This window comes from Hemicordylus capensis, chromosome 3 (genome assembly GCF_027244095.1).
Source record: "Hemicordylus capensis ecotype Gifberg chromosome 3, rHemCap1.1.pri, whole genome shotgun sequence".
NCBI lineage: Eukaryota > Metazoa > Chordata > Lepidosauria > Squamata > Cordylidae > Hemicordylus > Hemicordylus capensis.
In genome coordinates, this window is record NC_069659.1 from 156,935,494 (window position 1) to 156,952,794 (window position 17,301).

The 17,301-nt window shown below is 42.4% G+C and overlaps 1 long non-coding RNA gene across 1 annotated transcript in view; it reads left to right on the plus strand.

The window, feature by feature from the left end:
• The window catches only part of LOC128349849 (uncharacterized), a 181,160-nt gene extending 164,304 nt beyond the window's left edge, over positions 1-16,856 (plus strand). Inside the window, exons 3-4 of the long non-coding RNA XR_008319034.1 lie at positions 9,888-9,976; positions 14,263-16,856. This is a non-coding gene — a long non-coding RNA (uncharacterized LOC128349849). The remainder of the gene's footprint in view (positions 1-9,887; positions 9,977-14,262) is intronic.
• Positions 16,857-17,301: the final 445 nt, after the last annotated feature.

The window sequence follows — 17,301 nt, forward strand, 5'->3', positions numbered from 1 at the left end:
AAATGTTTATATTGTGAGACAGAGAGAAAAAAAGTCTTGCGTTTAAAAAGGTGTGCATGTGCGTATTTGTGAGAAGAAAGGAAATTAGTGGGCTTTGGTGGAAAATTCTCATCATCAGAATTTGTGCTAATATAGTGCTTTCTCAGACTAGGTTTTACAACTGTTTGTGGTACAATAGTCTCCAAGGATCTCTCTGGGGGCCCCATGATCACACAAACAGTAAGCCTGCAAAAACAAGATGGCTCAGAGAAACACGGGTTATTCCTACAGACCCAGGGTGGTGGGGCTTGTTCGTAGAGGGGTCGCTTGATCCTGTTTCAGCCAATAAAATTAAAGAAAATGGCTGCCCGACCATTATCACGCCCGTGCACTTGGCCCTTTCCGGGGTCTGAAACTTGTTCCTATTGGTCCAGGATGGCTAGGCATGTTCATAGGGGGGTCACATACCCACCTTCAGGACATGCCTGGAAATATTCTGGGGTAGGAATGGAGGGGGGGATGAAACTTCTACGGGTGAGGGTGTTCCCCTAGTTTCTGACCTAGTCATGTAGGGTCCTCCTCTGACCATTTCCTGTGATGTAAGCCGCTCCTTTGACAATCCCCAGTGACATAAGCACATTTTGACAGCTCCCATGAACATCATTCCCCAGCCATGTCCTTCTGTTTGTAAACAAAAGCACATGGAGTTTGACAGCAGGTGGGTACCTATACTACTCACATTGTTTAGTCTTCATAATCAAATTTTCACATTGGCAAGTTTCATAATGCTGAAACAATATTTAAACTCTGTATGAGGGTGCAGTTCAGATGAATCATCCCCACATTATTTTGAAAACTAGAGCAGTACATTGGGAGGGGGATCAGGACCTTCACAGTCATGTCCCTAAGTGTGTGCTAAGTGAGGCTACACAGATATGTTGTCTGACCTGGCCGATTCAGGTTTTCCCCCCTTATCCTACCCGCTTTCCTCCCAGGGTCAGGGGGTCAATGGGGGAAGGTGTAGGACAAGCATCTTTTCTCTAGGCCCTAGTCCATTCATTCTCTGGAACTGTTGTCAATTTGTGTAATGGAGAAGAGATGCAAATTCCTCCCCTCTCCCATGCCAATAGCATCTATCCAAATGTATCTTCACAAAGGCTCTACACAATGTCTGATGGCTCAGAAGCCCAGTTAATTTTTTTGCATGGGAAGAATCACAGATAGCATAAACTGGGCTTCCCACTGTACTGAGATTAAGCGCAAGGACAGACATACAGTTGAAATGTGGCAAATGTGTGGTCACAAATAACGTTCTCTGCCCTAAAAATAAATGCAGTGAATGTGCCTTCAACCATTTCCACCAATCTTGTTTGTTTATTTAACACATTTTTATACTGCCTTTAACCAGGTCTCAAGGCAGTTCACATTTTACAATGTACATCTGTCTTTGCTTGTTCGCAACAATTGTCATCTGAGTGATGGACAGCAGGGCTTTACACTGCTTCTCCACTATGCAGTTTGAGTACTGCCCCTTAGAAATGTATGAAATGGGGCTATACTTCAGAGCTTTGAAATGTGCATACACAACCTCCAAATAGGCAGCTGGCTTGCCTCCATAGTACAGTATATTGCTGTGTTTCAGCCTTTTCTCATATTTCACCTTCCCAAAGACATTCCAAAATAATGGCTGCTTGACACTGTGAACTCAAGTGTCACCCTCCCTTCTCCTAGTTTATCTGGGCCTGTGATGGGTAGGAAGGCATTGCACACTTCTGTCCAAGCACATTGACTCTAGTATTACCCAAGGCTAATTTAGCTTGACAGGTAGAGCCAGAAAAATCAAGCAACAAAGTAAAAATGACAAGCAATGGCAGCATCTTCATGACAGTTGAAAGAGTAGAGAATGGAAACAGCTGTTGTCACAGTTACCTCTCTTGGGAGAAGAGGTTTTTCATACGGTGAAGGACAGCCAGTGGCAAAAGGCCTTGTCTGAACTGGGCCCTTAACATTTGCTCAGAACTTTCCCCCAATATAGATGTAGCTGATGTTCACATCATTTTCACCATCAGCAAAATGCTGCTTCTTTTAAAAGAGATGTAACTGTCTTCTAAAATAGAAAGGGATAGAATAGATGTCAGATCTTAGAACAGTCCTGTTCAAAAATCAAACTTTGTTTTACAAGTGATTAGCTGATGACCCTCAAATGCCCCAGAGTGGATAGATTGTTTGTGGCTAAGTCTTGTGTGTCCTCCAAGCACCAAAGAGGTACAATTATGTATAGTCAATGCAGAAAGGAAGGTCAGCTTTGAAGAAAACTGTCACTGAATTGTTGCCTAAAACAAAATATTGAGGTGATTATGGAGTTTTGTAGTCATAGAGAACTTCTTGGAATTCTAAGGAAAGTTTTTAAAAAGGCTTAGATAAGACTACACAGAGCTGTTCCATATATGGTGAAGACTAGGGTCGCCCAGCCTGGGTTAGGCTGTGTGTGAGAACTGCCAGGATCAGGCCCAATCCCAGTGGGCTAGCACTTCTTAGCCCCACTTTAGAGTCTGGCTGTCACCCATGGTTACGGGAACAAGTGTTCCCTTAACCCAGGCTACCAGATCATGTGTTCACTGCGGCTATGTTTAGCCCCAGCAGACACAGAGACGGGTGCCTAGAGCGCCTGTCTCTTGGGGGAATCCCTCAATGCATCACATGTGTCACATGGTGCATTGTGGGATTCCCAAAAGATTCCTGGGATATGTTGTCCCAACCTCCAGAGCTGTGTGCTGCACACACACAGTGTTGCTTGTCTGGGAGTACAGTCATTACTCCCAGCAACTGGACTTGGTCATCTCTGGGGAAGGTGAGTATACAAGCCTTACTTGCCTCCCCACCCACTGTCCCACTTGCCTGGTCATGTGAATGACCTCAGTATCTCTAAAATGCTACTTAGTTTCATATAAAGTAAAATTTTGAGAAAAATGGAGTGTCCCTTCTTGGGCAAAGCATGCACAGAATTCAGAGGGAAGCGAAAAAATATTGGTCACTAGCAAAATTTCTCATGCGGGGTTCTGAATATAAACCACACATATGTGGAGATTTTTACACCCAAGAGTGTGTGCATTTTCTGCCACAGACAATGCCAATGCCAATGTCTTCTCCCACATGTTGCTTCCTGTCTGTTACATCTTGTCATGCTTCACGTGGTTTTGTCATCTGAAGGCATTTGGGAGCACGCTCTCTTTGGTGGCACCAACCTTATAGTATGGTTCCCTGTGGAGGTAACTTAGGATTTTTCTTTATATTCCTTAGGTGCCAATCAAAGGCCTAGTTTTTCTGGAGGAATTTTGAGGCTGTTTGCTCTTTTTAATTTTCAGTTATCAGAGGGTTTTTGTTGTTGTTGTTGTTTTTGTTTTTTGTTTTTTTGCTGGCTTTGTATTCATTTAATGTTGAGGTGGTTTTTTCCTTTTGCTGTATGTATTTGATCAAAGATTGCAATAAACTGAACTGAACTGAGCCCTTTTGCTGCCACCCAGTTGTATTTTCAAGAGTTGCTACTCAGGTTAGTAAGAACAAGATTTAGACGAATCTAGCATGAACTTCAGCTGTGTGGGGTTTGTTTGTTTTTGTTTTGTTTTTATTAGACCTTATTTGAAGAAACCTCCATTGGATCCCTCAGAGTTAGGTAATTACAGACCCATTTCCAACCTTCCATGGTTGGGCAAAGTGATTGAGCAGGTGTGGGCATCTCTGTTCCTGGCAGTTTCGGATGATACAGTTTTGGTCCAGGGTACTTAAGAGTTCACCTTCTTTGTCATGAACTTTATGCCTATTAAGTTGTTGTACACGGCCTAGAGCCTCTGCATGGGGCAGTTTGTAAATGTAATTATTATTATTTCTTGTTTACACAGTCAGACAGGTGTTATTGACTGGTTTGTTTTATCCAGAAATCGAGTCCTTCCCAAAGACCTGGGATGCCAGAATTTTATTATCAATGCTGTTGCTGTTATTATAGATATCGTCGCAGAATATAGGCTGTTCCCAGTAAAGTTGCTTTTTGTAATTGGCTGATGTTGATTTCTGTAGCCCCTATTTTGTTGAGGTGCTCTTCAAGTTGTTTTGGAATTGCACCTAGGGTGCCAATTACCACTGGGATTACTTTGGTCTTTTTCTGCCACAGCCTTTCAATTTCAATTTGTTGATCTTTGTATTTGGTGATTTTTTCTATTTCTTTGTCTTCTGTTCTGCTATCCCCTGGTATTGCTATGTCAATTATTTTCACTTGTTTTTCTTTCTTCTCGACTACAGTTATATCTGGTGTATTGTGTGGCAGATGTTTGTCTGTTTGTAGTTGGAATTCCCATAATATTTTTGCATCTTCATTTTCTACCACTTTTTCAATTTTATGGTCCCACCAATTTTTGGCTATAGGTAGCTTGTATTTTTTGCAGATGTTCCAGTGTATCATCCCTGTTACCTTGTCATGCGGTCAGTCTGTGTGATCTTTTTACAACAGCTGATTAGGTGGTCCACTGTTTCATCTGCTTCTTTACAAAGGCGGCACTTGCTGTTTGTTGTTGATTTTTCTACTTTTGCTCTTATTGCATTTGTTCTTAATGCCTGTTCTTGTGCAGCCAGTATTAAACCCTCTGTTTCTTTCTTCAAATTGCCATTCTTAAGCCATTGCCAGGTCTTGGTGATGTCTGATTATCCACTTATATTGTGCAAATATTGACAATGCAGGGGCTTATTTCTGCATTTTTCTACTCGGTTCTTGACTTGTTCTTTCTTGTAGGTCTGCTTTGTTTCATTGGTGTTGAATAGTTTCTCGTTATTGACTATTTGAAGTGCATCTTCTTCACTGTCCTTGATATATTCTTCAAGGCCTCTTTTCTCCTCCTCCACTGTTTGATGGACTTGCAGCATTCCTCTTCCACCTGAGCTGTGAGGGAGGTATAGCCTATCGACATCACTGTGGGGGTGCAGAGCATTATTGATGGTCATGATTTTCCTGGTCTTACGATCTAGCGTCTCTAGCTCTGCCTGGGTCCAGTCTATTATTCCTACTCGGGACCAGGCTTTCTCTGTGGCTGCCCCAGGGCTTTGGAATATGCTTCCTGTCAAAATAAGAGCATCTCCATCTCTGATTGCTTTTAGGAGGACACTCAAGACACATCTCTTTCTTCAGTCTTTTAACTGAAATTAATTTTAAACTGTTTCTTTTTATCCCATGAAATTGTTTCATCTTTTTATTACGTGAAATTTTTAAAATTGTGTTTTACTCTGTTTTATATTTGTTGTGTTTTAAATTGTATACATTGCCTAGAAACAAACATATCAGGTGGTATATAAATATGATAGATAAATAAATAGTTTGCTCCATGCACAGCCCAACTAGCTGACTCTCATACTAGCTATTTCTCACTTGTACATAATTAAGTGACAGCTGGAGTTACCACGTGGAGGACTATTTGTACCAGCTTTTTCCTGGGATGTCATGAGAAAAGCTGGTGCAGTTTTCCCCACCACATCCCAGCTAATGTTGCTGATCAGTTCCCACTTCTGGATTTGTTTGCAGGGAAAGTGAATCTCTTACAAAAGAGGCACTTTGATTTCCTATGATGTTTCACATGATTCTGATGTTCATTGTGAAGAACATTGTAAGTAAGCATCTCACTTCACATGACGGGTTGTGGTCCTTACTCATAAGTAATTCCTGCTGTTCTTTGAGCATACTGACACAAAGAACAGCTGCAAAATGTTCCACGTGGATGAGTAATAAGGAATAATGGCAATCTGGAGAAGAACTGTGTGATGAAGTTAATTAACACAATGTGTGAACTTGCTGCCAATTTAGCAGAATTTTGCTTACATCAGCTGAGCATACTAGAGTCATATGCAGAGCTCACACTCCTTTCTATCCTCTTCTTTGAACATAAGGAGATGCCCAAATGTAAATGTTAACTCATACCACATGGTTCCAGGGCATGATCTGAAGGCACATGATACAGTAACCTTTGCTAAAATAAAGCAGCTCTGAATGCCATTGGCACCTGGGTGGGAGATCACCTTCTGTATGCTACCTTGAGTGAAACAGAACTTAGGCAGGACATGAAATAATAAAAGTAGGTCTGTGTTACTTCCTGTGGGCCAAACCTTGCCTACCTCCCAACATATTTGTATAGCTCAGTTGCTGTTCAGCTTCATTTCCTTAAGTTGTGCTTTTAGGTTAGCTTGTGCTTAGGTTATATTGTGTCATGGAATGGTTGGTACCGCCTCCGCCTCCTCATGCAAAATAATGCTAAAATACAGCTTAAACTAAAATGCCTCTCTTTTTTTTTTACATCGGCAAATACCACTCCAATAATATAAAACCGTCCTCCATTCCTCTCACTTTTAGAATGACCCCTTTCAAGCACACATCTGAGAAATAATGTGACAGTCAAACACATTAAAATTTTTGCTCAGACTGTTTCTAATTGTTTTAAAGAACTTGAGCTGTAGGGTCAAACCAATGAAGAAAAGGGAATGTGGAGAAACTTGCATTGTGCCATGTAATATATTCAGCTAGGACATAATTCATCCATGCAGTGGAACTGGGAGGTTTTAAAACTTGCCTTTTATTTTTAGTTATCTATTATGCAACGAACTCCACTTCATGCACCAGTAAATTCTATTATCTAGCAGCAGCACTATTTTGCTCTAAATCCAGTTTATAAACAGAAAAATATTGTTGCAATGAAAAATGGAATTAATATTCAGCAAACAAAAATGCCTCTAAGCTTTTGGTCACTCTGGGGCTGTGTACATTTATGGGCTCCGATAAAGCGAGAATTGCTTATTTGGGCTTCCTAAAAAACCAGTAGATGTGTACTTAAATTAGTTGATACAGGAAAATTCTTTGCTGATATTCTGATACGGAGCAGCAGCTGTCACCAAAAACAATTGAAGTAAAAGAAGCAAGACATAAAGCTGGGTGCTCAAGACTGACAAGAGGGTTACAGAAAACATAATTTACAGAGAGTATGAGTAATCCATGAAGTCTGAGAGAGATTCAGGAATATCACAATAGTCATAGAATAGTGTAGAAAAATTATTATTATTATTATTATTATTATTATTTCATTTATATCCTGCTCTTCCTCCAAGGAGCCCAGAGCGGTGTACTACATACACATCTTTCATAACAACCCTGTGAAGTAGGTTAGGCTGAGAGAGAAGTGACTGGCCCAGAGTCACCCAGCTAGTTTCATGGCTGAATGGGGATTTGAACTCGGGTCTCCACATTCCTCGTCCATCATGCTAACCACTACACCACTTGAATGTTGGGGTAGATTCCAGTGATTGTATTCTGTTATACTGTGTTTTAGCATTGTTTTACTGATTGTTGTATTGAGTATATTTGTTACTCCTATTTCTGCTGGCCAATGGCCGTAATAAAATTGATGATGATGGGGGTAGATTCCAGATAATCCCATGTTAGCATATCTGAAATAAGCAGGGACTCCTGATCCTACAAAAATAAAACACAGAAGCCATAGCCAACAGGTAGAGAAAATGAACAGACACTAAAGCTGAATTATTTGTAGTTTTATTAAGAAACCAATCAATATTTAGGAGAATAAACTATCTAATGCAGCTCACATAAGTGACACATTATGTGAGGATCAACTAAAATGAAGTCTGCATGTCCTGAATGTGATGGACAATCCTTGGTACAGAAGAATAATCATAAACAGCTCCTGTGCCCAAGTATTAGCAGAAGTGTGTGTGACAGAAGACCACCAAAAATACTTCCAGACTTTGTCACTAAATCTCAGATCAATTTAATACTGTGAAGCTATTCCCACGATCACTAGAAAGCGGGCTAAGGGAGCTTAGTCCGCTTTCCAATGGTCATGAGAACCACTGGGCTTGCAGGCGAGCCCAGTGCTCCCAAGGCAGCTAGCCTGCCTAAACTACCCTCCCCTTAAATGAGATTAGCAGAGTGAGCACTCCATTAACCACATTTTGATGCTTGTGTGTCATTGCAGTGGGCTTAGGGGTCTGCAAACAGCCTCCCAGGCTCGGGGGTCTCTCCAAGGTGCCCCGCGTGCTTGCGTGGGGCATCCTGGAACTTCCAGGGGTCACGTGGCCCCAATTCCCCGCAGCCACCGCCGGCTCTGTGCCAGAGTTGGCAGTCATGTGGGCGGCCAATTCGGCCACCCAGCTCTGAGTGGCTGCTCTCCCCGTAGAACCTCCTCAGGCACTTCACACGTTTTGTGTGAAGCACCTCTGTGTGTTAAAAAGGGGAGGGATGTGTTGTATTCTATCTAGAAAGCTTTTATGGTTTGATAATTAGAAGTTTGTCCCTGTGGTGATCCCTTAGAAAGAGAGAGTGTTGGGGAGGGGTGTTCAGAAAAAAAATGAGGGAAAGGAGAAAAATGGACTTGTTTCTGGAATAAATTCTTAGTTGACTCTCCATAAGATGGTTTGGGGTTTAAGAGGGAAGCAGTTATGAAATGTTTATTTATCAGTCACATTTTTATCCAGCACGTTCCCCCCACACTGAACTGGAGGCAGCTGGAGTTGCACATAAGTCAGGAAACATGCATCTCCCTGTAAGTACTCAGCTGTCACATTATCATATTTGCATAGAATTCCTGTAGTTATCAGCTCTTTACTTTTGTGCACCTAGCTGAACATATTGATACTGTTCTCACGTGCAGCCTAACCCAGACTAGAACCGCCAGGATCATGGTGGTTCTTGGTGGTCAGTGCAACCTCACCCAGCTGTTTAGCCCAACTGCTAACAGTGGTTAAAGGAGCAAGCATTCCGTTAACCCAGGCTACTTGCTTGTGTGCGAGCTAGGCTGTTTACAGTCCCATCACATACAGAGATGGGCGCTTAGAGCACCTTCTCTTGGGGGAATCCCCAATGTAATGTGCATGTCGCACAGTACATTGTGGGATTCCCAGCCTCTGTTTACCCCACACGGCTGGGAGCAGCACAGAGATTCATCCACATTTCTCCTGAGAGTGCTGGTCATGTGGGCGTGTCGCTTGTGCACCTTGGGGCTGTGAATGGTCTTCTGGGAAAAGGTAGGTTTAACCCTGCCTCTCCCCCCACTCGAGCAACTGCACATACAGTCATGCGCATAACCCCATTAGGTAACATATTTGTGCACCTGACTGAACATATTCTGTAACTGAACATTTTCCTAGCCTTGGGTCCCTCCCCAGATTATGTTGGACTACAACTCCCATCATCCCCAGCCACAATGGTGAAGGCACTGCCCCTGCATCTCTCACAAGCTCTGTTGTGGAAATCTAGAAAAAGGCACCCATCCATCATGGCAACTTTGCACATGGAAACAATCTTCTGTGTTGATGGGGATGTGAATTAAGATGTTCATAATGATGTGAATCCAGGTCCCATTGAACTGTCTGGCTGCAGGGATGCACGTCTTCATCTGGAGGCACTAATTGTTGCATGCAACTAGAGTTGGATCACAGCCAGGAGTGTTTGGTTGCATTGTCAATGAAATCATTGTAGAACAGAGTATGCTTTCTATTTATAAATGGTTGCATGTGCAAACAGAGCACCCATTATACAAAATAGACTGATCATTCACTTCTTCTGACAAGTAGTTGAGCTTTTCATAACCCCAGAAAATGTCAGTACAAGCTTTCTTGTTCCTACAATCAAAGTTCCATCCAAGTGCACAATAGATGCCATTACTTAAAATGAATGCTAATGTTACATGTTAATAGAGATGGAAACGCCCAAAGTAGCTTTCTTTTCTGTCTATATATATTGGGACCAGTGCTCTTTAAATTGTTCATAAATGATCAAGAAGTTAGGGTAAGCAGTGAAGTGGCCAAATTTGCAGATGACACTAAACTATTTGTGTTTTTATTCATTCAATTTATTTATTTAGGCTAGTAAAATCCACAACAAATTGTGAAGAGCTCCAAAAAGATCTCTCCAAACTGAGGGAGTAGGCAACAAAGCAGATGTGGTTCAATTGTAAGTGTAAAGTGATGCCTATTGGGGCAAAACCCCCAAATTTCACATATATGCTAATAGAATCTGAGATGTCGGTGACTGACCAGGAGAGAGATCCTGAGGTCATGGTGGACAGCTCATTGAAAGTGTCGACTCAGTGCGTGGCAGCTATGAAAAATGCTAATTCCATGTTAGGAAGGGGATTGTAAATTAAAATGCTAATATTATAGTGCCCTTATACAAATGGGGAGGCCACATCTGGAGTACTGTGTACAGCTTTGGTCACCATATATTAAGAAGGATATTGTAGAACTAGAAAAGGTGCAGAAGAGGGCAACCAAGATGATCAGGGGCCTGGAGCACCTTCCTTATGAGACTAGGCTACAGCATCTGGGGCTCTTTACCTTGGAAAAAAGGCAACTAAGGGGAGATGTGATCGAGATATATAAAATTAAAGTGGAGAGGGTGGACAGAGAGAAATTCCACTTTCTCAAGCACACCACTAGAATCATTGGTCATCCCATGAAACTTAAAGCCGGGAAATTTAGGACCGACAAGAGGAAGTACTTTCTCACACAGCGCATAATTAATCTATGGAATTCCTTGCCATGGGATGTGGTGATGGCCATCAGCCTGGATGGCTTTAAAAAGGGTTTATATAGATTCATGGAGGACAGGTCTATCAATGGCTACTAGTCTGATGACTGTGGGCCATCTCCAGCCTCAGAGGCACACTGCTTCTCAATACCAGTTGCAAGGGAGCAACAGCAGGAGAGAGGGCATGAACATACCTCTTCCTGTGGGCTCCCCGGAGGCATCTGGTGGGCCACTGTGTGAAACAGGATGCTGGACTAGATAGGCCTTGGGCCTGATCCAGCAGGGCTGTTCTTATGTTCTTATACAAAGTGCTAGTGAAAATGTTTGATGTTTTAAAGTTATTCAGATAATTGTATTCCAGTCACATAACCCAATTCCTATCTTGTCCCCCTGTTTAATGCCTTTGAATGGCTAAACTGCATGAGTTTTTCTCAATGTTGGACCTTCTTTATGAAATGACTTTCTATTTTTGTTAATCATGCATGGTTAAAATAATTAACAGAAGGCATATTTTGAAATATGGTATATCTTTATTGAGGTATTTCTGTTAAAGGTGAAATTATTGACTAAGTGAATGTTAAAAATGGTCTACTTTGATTTTATATGTGTTGTGTTATGTTGGAAGGTGTCAGTTAAACTGTTTGGCGGGGAGTGGGGGGCAATAGGGCAAGTTTTCTTTTTCCAAAGTTCAGCTTTTCCATCCCCACCTCATCATCACTGTTCTTCAGTTGTGTCATTGACGTTGACATATTTTTGAAATGCATGATTCAGTGTTATCATAATGAGGTCATGCACACAACTTCTCTGGGAGGCAGGCTCCTGCCTGGGTACACATGAATACCCTCCCCAGTCTGTTCTGCCAATTGCCATGGCACACGAGCGGTGTCCCTGTGAGCAGCAGAGCAGGGAACCAGAGGAGGAAGTCCTCCAGAATCCCTGAATGAACTGCACCAGGAACACAGTGAATTGAGGGATCTTCCCTCAGCTGGGTACTCTTGCTGCCTGATTCTATGTGCACTCAGCCTGCATGCAACCAGAGCAAACACACAACCCATGCTCCTGGGGTTCCACATGAGCCCTGGTGTGTACAACTGGTTCCAGTCGAACTAGGTTTGATTCAAATTGGCCTGGTTTTACTCGTTCAAACTCAAACCAGACTGGCCTAAAAAATGGCGACCAGTCTGAGTTTTGACTGGACCAGGCCCGGTCCAGTATGTACTGGTTCGACCCAGTTCGAGGGGCTCTGCTTGTAAAGGGGAATCTGGTGAGCTTTACACGCTCCTCACCAGCTGCAGGGGAGGGGGGGGTGCCAGCGGGATTTAGCCCTCTCGCTACCACCCCATCTGCCATTAGAAACCTTTTAAAGGTATGATTACTTTTAAAGGAAAATCTTCACCAGATTCCCCTTTACAAGCAGACCCCTACTCTCTACCCTGGGTTTCCCACTCCTATGCAGCTTTGCATGGTCGCGTAGATGACCTTATTCTGTAATAGATACATTGTTTTTGTGCACACTAGGCCCATATGGTAGCTTACATCAATAAGATAACAAACCCCAGAACATTCTAATACTAAAAGTATACAAAATGAAGTTAAGTGAGATAGAATGTACTACACACACACACACACAGAGGTAAAGAAAACTGACAGCACCCTCCAGAGGCTTGATGAAATAAAAATACCTTGCTTCCTAAAGGTCAGTAAGCACTTAAATTTTGAGTGGCTAACCAAAGTCCCTCTAATTGTGCTAGACTACAACTCTATACCCAGCTTCAATTTATTGTGGCATTATTGTAGCCCAACAATAGGTGGAGAGATCCAGGTTGGTCAGATGTGGGCTAGCCTTCCATGCACGTGGTGCCACTATCACAGCGTTATTGCTCCTGGCAGATGTCATCCTAACTTGAGGCCAACAAGGCACTGACATTCATGTAACATTCCATAGTTAGTTTACATGCCAAAGGGGATTGCTCCAGCTGGCTCCACTCCCTAATGCTTATGTACTTGCTGTCACATGCCCTGTAAGTGCATTTGGTGATCTTGAGAAAGGGGCTTTACAACATGCTGGTGGGGACCTTGATAATCCCGAGTTCCCAGCAGTGGGGTATATGTGAGTATGCCCTTTTTTTCAAGGCAACAAACATGCAGTCACTAGGGATGTGATTGTCAGGCCTGTTTGCATTGGGGCTGGGGACAGCCAGGTGCAGGTCCCCACCCCCACATTCAGTAAATGCCCAGAGAAAACACTGAGAATAAAACTACTAATATTATAATCCCCTTATACAAAACTATAGTGCAGCCACCCGTGGAGTACTACTACAAACAATTCTGCTCACCACACCTAAAAAAGGACATTGTAGAACTGGAAAAGGTGCAGAAGAGGGCAACCAAGGTAATCAGGGGCCTAGAGCACCTTCCCTATGAGGCAGGGCTACAACACCTGGGGCTGTTTAGTTTAGAAAAAAGATGACTGCGGGGAGACGTGATAGAGGTCTATATAATCATGCATGGTGTGGACAAAGTGGATAGGGATAATTTTTCCCCCCTCTCACATAAAACTAGAACCAGGGGTCATCTCATGAAACTGATTTCCAAGAAATGTAGAACCAACAAACAGAAGTAATTTTTCACAACATGCATAACCAACCTGTGAAATTCTCTGCCACAAGAGGTGTTGACAGCCAGCAACTCAGATGGCTTTAAGAGGGGTTTGGATAACTTCATGGAGGAGAGGTCTATCAATGGCTAGTAGTCTGAGGGCTATAGGCCACTTCCAACCTCAGGCAGGATGCTCTGAATACCAGTTGTAGGGGAATAACAGCAGGAGAGAAGGCATGCCCTCAGCTCTTGCCTGTGGGCTTCCTGTGGCATCTGGTTGGCCACTGTGTGAAACAGGATGCTGGACTAGATGGGCCTTGGGCCTGATTCGGAAGAACCATTCTTATGATAAGTGCATAGGGAAGCTCATAAGGGAGAAAGCATTTTCTAAAAACCAGATGTGGTTATGCAAACCACTTCACCACAATTAACTTCACTAAACAATTTCAAACCAGATGTTGAAATGTTTAAATTCCATTAAAGTACTGACCAAAAGACAACACCACCCTCATGTCAGATATACAAATCTAATGAAAAAGAGTTCTTTCTTCACATGGAGGAAGCAAATTCACCCCACCTCTTATTTTATCTACTTCTTTCTATTTTCCTCCTCACCTGGATGAAGAAAGAGCCTGCATTTTCAATAACTCTAAATTGACTTAAGGCTATAACAACAGGGACCTTATTTAGTGTTCAGGAGACACTTTTCTTCTCAGAAATTTTATACAGAGTAAAGGGATGACATACCTATCTTTCAAAACTAGTTTTTGTTCTATTTTTAATGGGAAACTAATATTAAAAGATATTATGGCAATCCACTACCACATCTTTGAAATATAAAGCTAGATGGTGCAAGGCAGACCTTGAATTATGATGAGATGGCTTCCAAGTTTTGTCAACAGTTGGCAACAGACTGTAGTATGCCATAAAATAATTAACTTTGTAACAAATCCAATGAACTGGCATTTAGGATGAAGTCCTTATCTCCCATATTATCATTATTTTCAACTGTACTATTAAACCAGTTACAAATTTGGGCAGTGAAAAATGTGATCCTTTACCTCTTCTTTATCATCCAGAGTTCATGATCTTTCCACCACTTTCATTTTTAGATTTCAAGACCTTTTAGACCTCAACTTTAACAAGCAGAAGAGGAAGAATTGACATTGAGGCTATGAGACAAGGAACTCTGTTGGTTGAACATTTCAGGTGGCATGAAGTCACAATTCATCAGCCTCATAATGACACGACTTTCCTGACCCAACATCGTCTATAATGCAACTCTCTTTTGTGTAGTTTTGTATAAAAATGATCAAACCATTTTCAAATCCATATTATTTTAAATTCCAAAAACTGTTGAGTTGTACTGATTGGACTTGAGAATTCCTACTTATCCCAGTGTAAAATATTTCTATAAGTTAGACTATTGAGAATACTCAGGTCTTCTAAGAGCAGCTTAGCTTTTCATGCACTTCCTAATAAGGATGTGAGTTTTTAAACTAATTTTACTGAAACCTTGTTAGCTTCCTTCAAAATTTCTCGGATGTTTTGTCTCAGGAGTACACTCTAAATCTACCTTTAAATTCACTGTAGACAACATCCAGTGTATATCCTGTGGATGGATACCTTTCTGTGTAGACTTCTATGACTAGAGAACAAAATGTGCAGGGTCTTTAAAGGGATGTAGTAAGTTTGAGCGGGGGGGGATACTTTGGATATTTGGGATTTTGATGTTATATATTGACATCACTAGTGATGTATATATTTCCAGTCCATACATACATAAGCCTCCACCTGGGAATCCTAATGCCCAATCCAGCCAATCAGCCCGGAGATGGCAGGACTGGTAGTAAATTTACCAACACTTGTGGATACTTGCCAGCATACAGCATAAGAACATAAGAAAAGCCCGGCTGGATCAGGACCAAGGCCTATCAAATCCAGCATCCTGTTTCACACAGTGGCCCACCAGATGCCTCTGGGAAGCCCACAAGCATGAGCTGAGGGGGCATGCCCTCTCTCCTACTGCTACTCGCCTGCATCTTGCCTCTGAGGCTGGAGGTGGTGTATTGATATGAACAGGTGGGTGGATACCCTTTTTAGAACTAGGGTCTACTCTGAGACCCCCAAAAGCCAAAATGCTAGATTGGGCCTGTGTCTGAATTGTCGTTTTGGCAGGAAGCTGAAGCCTGACTTTGATTTTTTCCCCTCTAAGCCAAGCCAGTGAACAGAAATGCTATTCTTCTGGGAAAGAAGGGGGATTTCCCCCCACTTACTCCCAGCCTTGAAGCTGTTTACTGTTAAGCAAAGAGCCTTGGGTAGTTTGTTGCTGTGCTAAAATCCAGTCATGAGAACTAGTTTGACATGTCAAGCATAGTCACATTTAGCTGATTTAGGAAATTATAAGAAACCACATAGATAAGAATAAGAACATATAGATAAGAATGCCTATACTGTACTATGGGGCTAGCACATTCATATACTGAACCCCACCCTTGCTTATGTAACATTCTCTGTCCTTCTAACATATTTCCATGGGCTGAAGAACATCAACAAATGGCTACACACCAGGGCCAGCTAGACATTAAAAAAGTGTCTCTATCTTGAGACTGATCAGACAAAGAGCCAGACCGAGCTCCTGATTGGCTCCTCCCTGTAGGGGAAGAGAGGAATTCGGAGAGCCGTGCCAGAATTTGTTTATCAAAGAAGAGACACTCTGAGTAGATGAGGTGATTATTTTGACTTGGATAGGTGGCCAAAAAGGTATAAAAAGCTGCAGACAGCCATTCATGGGGATGGTAGGCATGGACTCCTTCATGGAAGAGGCACCATGTAGCCCCTCCCTGTACCTCCAGAGCCAGTCACACTCCCACCGGAGAGGCCAGCAGAGATTCCGTTCCAGCTCACCTGAAAACTGGTAAATATTGCCTAGAGCCATGCCTCCATAAACCAGCCACTTCTGACTAACATACCTTCCCTCCTCCCACTTTTCCTCTCTGTCCCTGGATTTCTCTCTCACCTATCCTCGGCTCCAGTGAAGCCCCTGCTGCAGCCATTATTTCCCAGGGGGCAGGAAATGGCATCCATCTCTCTCCCCTCCTTCCAGTCCCTCCTCCTCCTCCGCCCCCCTTCCTAAGCTGCTTTAATGGGCATTCCTCTTGTTGGTCTCCCTCCCTCCTTCCCTCCCTGGAAACTGTATTTTAGCCTTTTCTCTCTGCCAGCACAACTTCTAGGATTGTTTGGGAACAGTCAGGCGATAGCAAAAGGCCTTCAGCTACTTGCTCCTAATGAAATGAAACTGTTTTAAACTATTCAGCATTTAGCAGAAGGGTTAGAAAGAAATGCCTTTTCTGTTAAGAGTCAAAGATGCCTTGCATTTATTAGTGGTATGAGTTAACTGTCATAGAAATTATTAGGCCAAATGAAAGGGGAAACACTGATTGAACTGTGTGTGTGCTTTGCAGTCAGAACTGAGTTGGGGAGAATTGTTGTGGTTTGTAGCCTAGGCAACTAGACAGATAAGATATTTCTCCACAGAAATGAATTCCTAAGCTACCTGCTTTTGGTGAAGCTAAATTGATTCCTAGTTAGCAGCTCTGCATTTTGAGAAAAGGGGAAATGAATTTAGGAATGCTTTTAGCTGTTACTGAACTTAATCACTTACACTTGTAATCATTAGCCTTAATAAAGCCCATTTAAACTCACAGTTGTGAGCGTGCATGTATGTCATCTTTCCTTCTCCAGAATCACCCATGAATCTCAGAAACGAACATTGAGGCAGCTTGTGGGCTACATGTGATAGGATGCGGGCCAGATCAACCACCACCAATGCCCACCCCCTTATCATATCACTATTTAATAGACCTAACTAGTAGCCATTGATAGACCTGTCCTCCATGAATTTATCTAAACCCTCCTTAAAGCCATCCAGGTTGTTGGCTCTCACCACCTTTTCTGATAAAGAATTCCACAGGTGGATTATGCGTTGTGTGAAAAAGTACTTCCCTTTATTGGCTTGGCAATCAATTTCATGGGATGACCCCTGGTTCTAGTGTTATGTGAGAAGGAGAAAAATTTCTTTCCATACACTTTCTCCACACCATGCATGATTTTATAGACCCCTATTATGTCTCCCCACAGTCGTCTTTTTT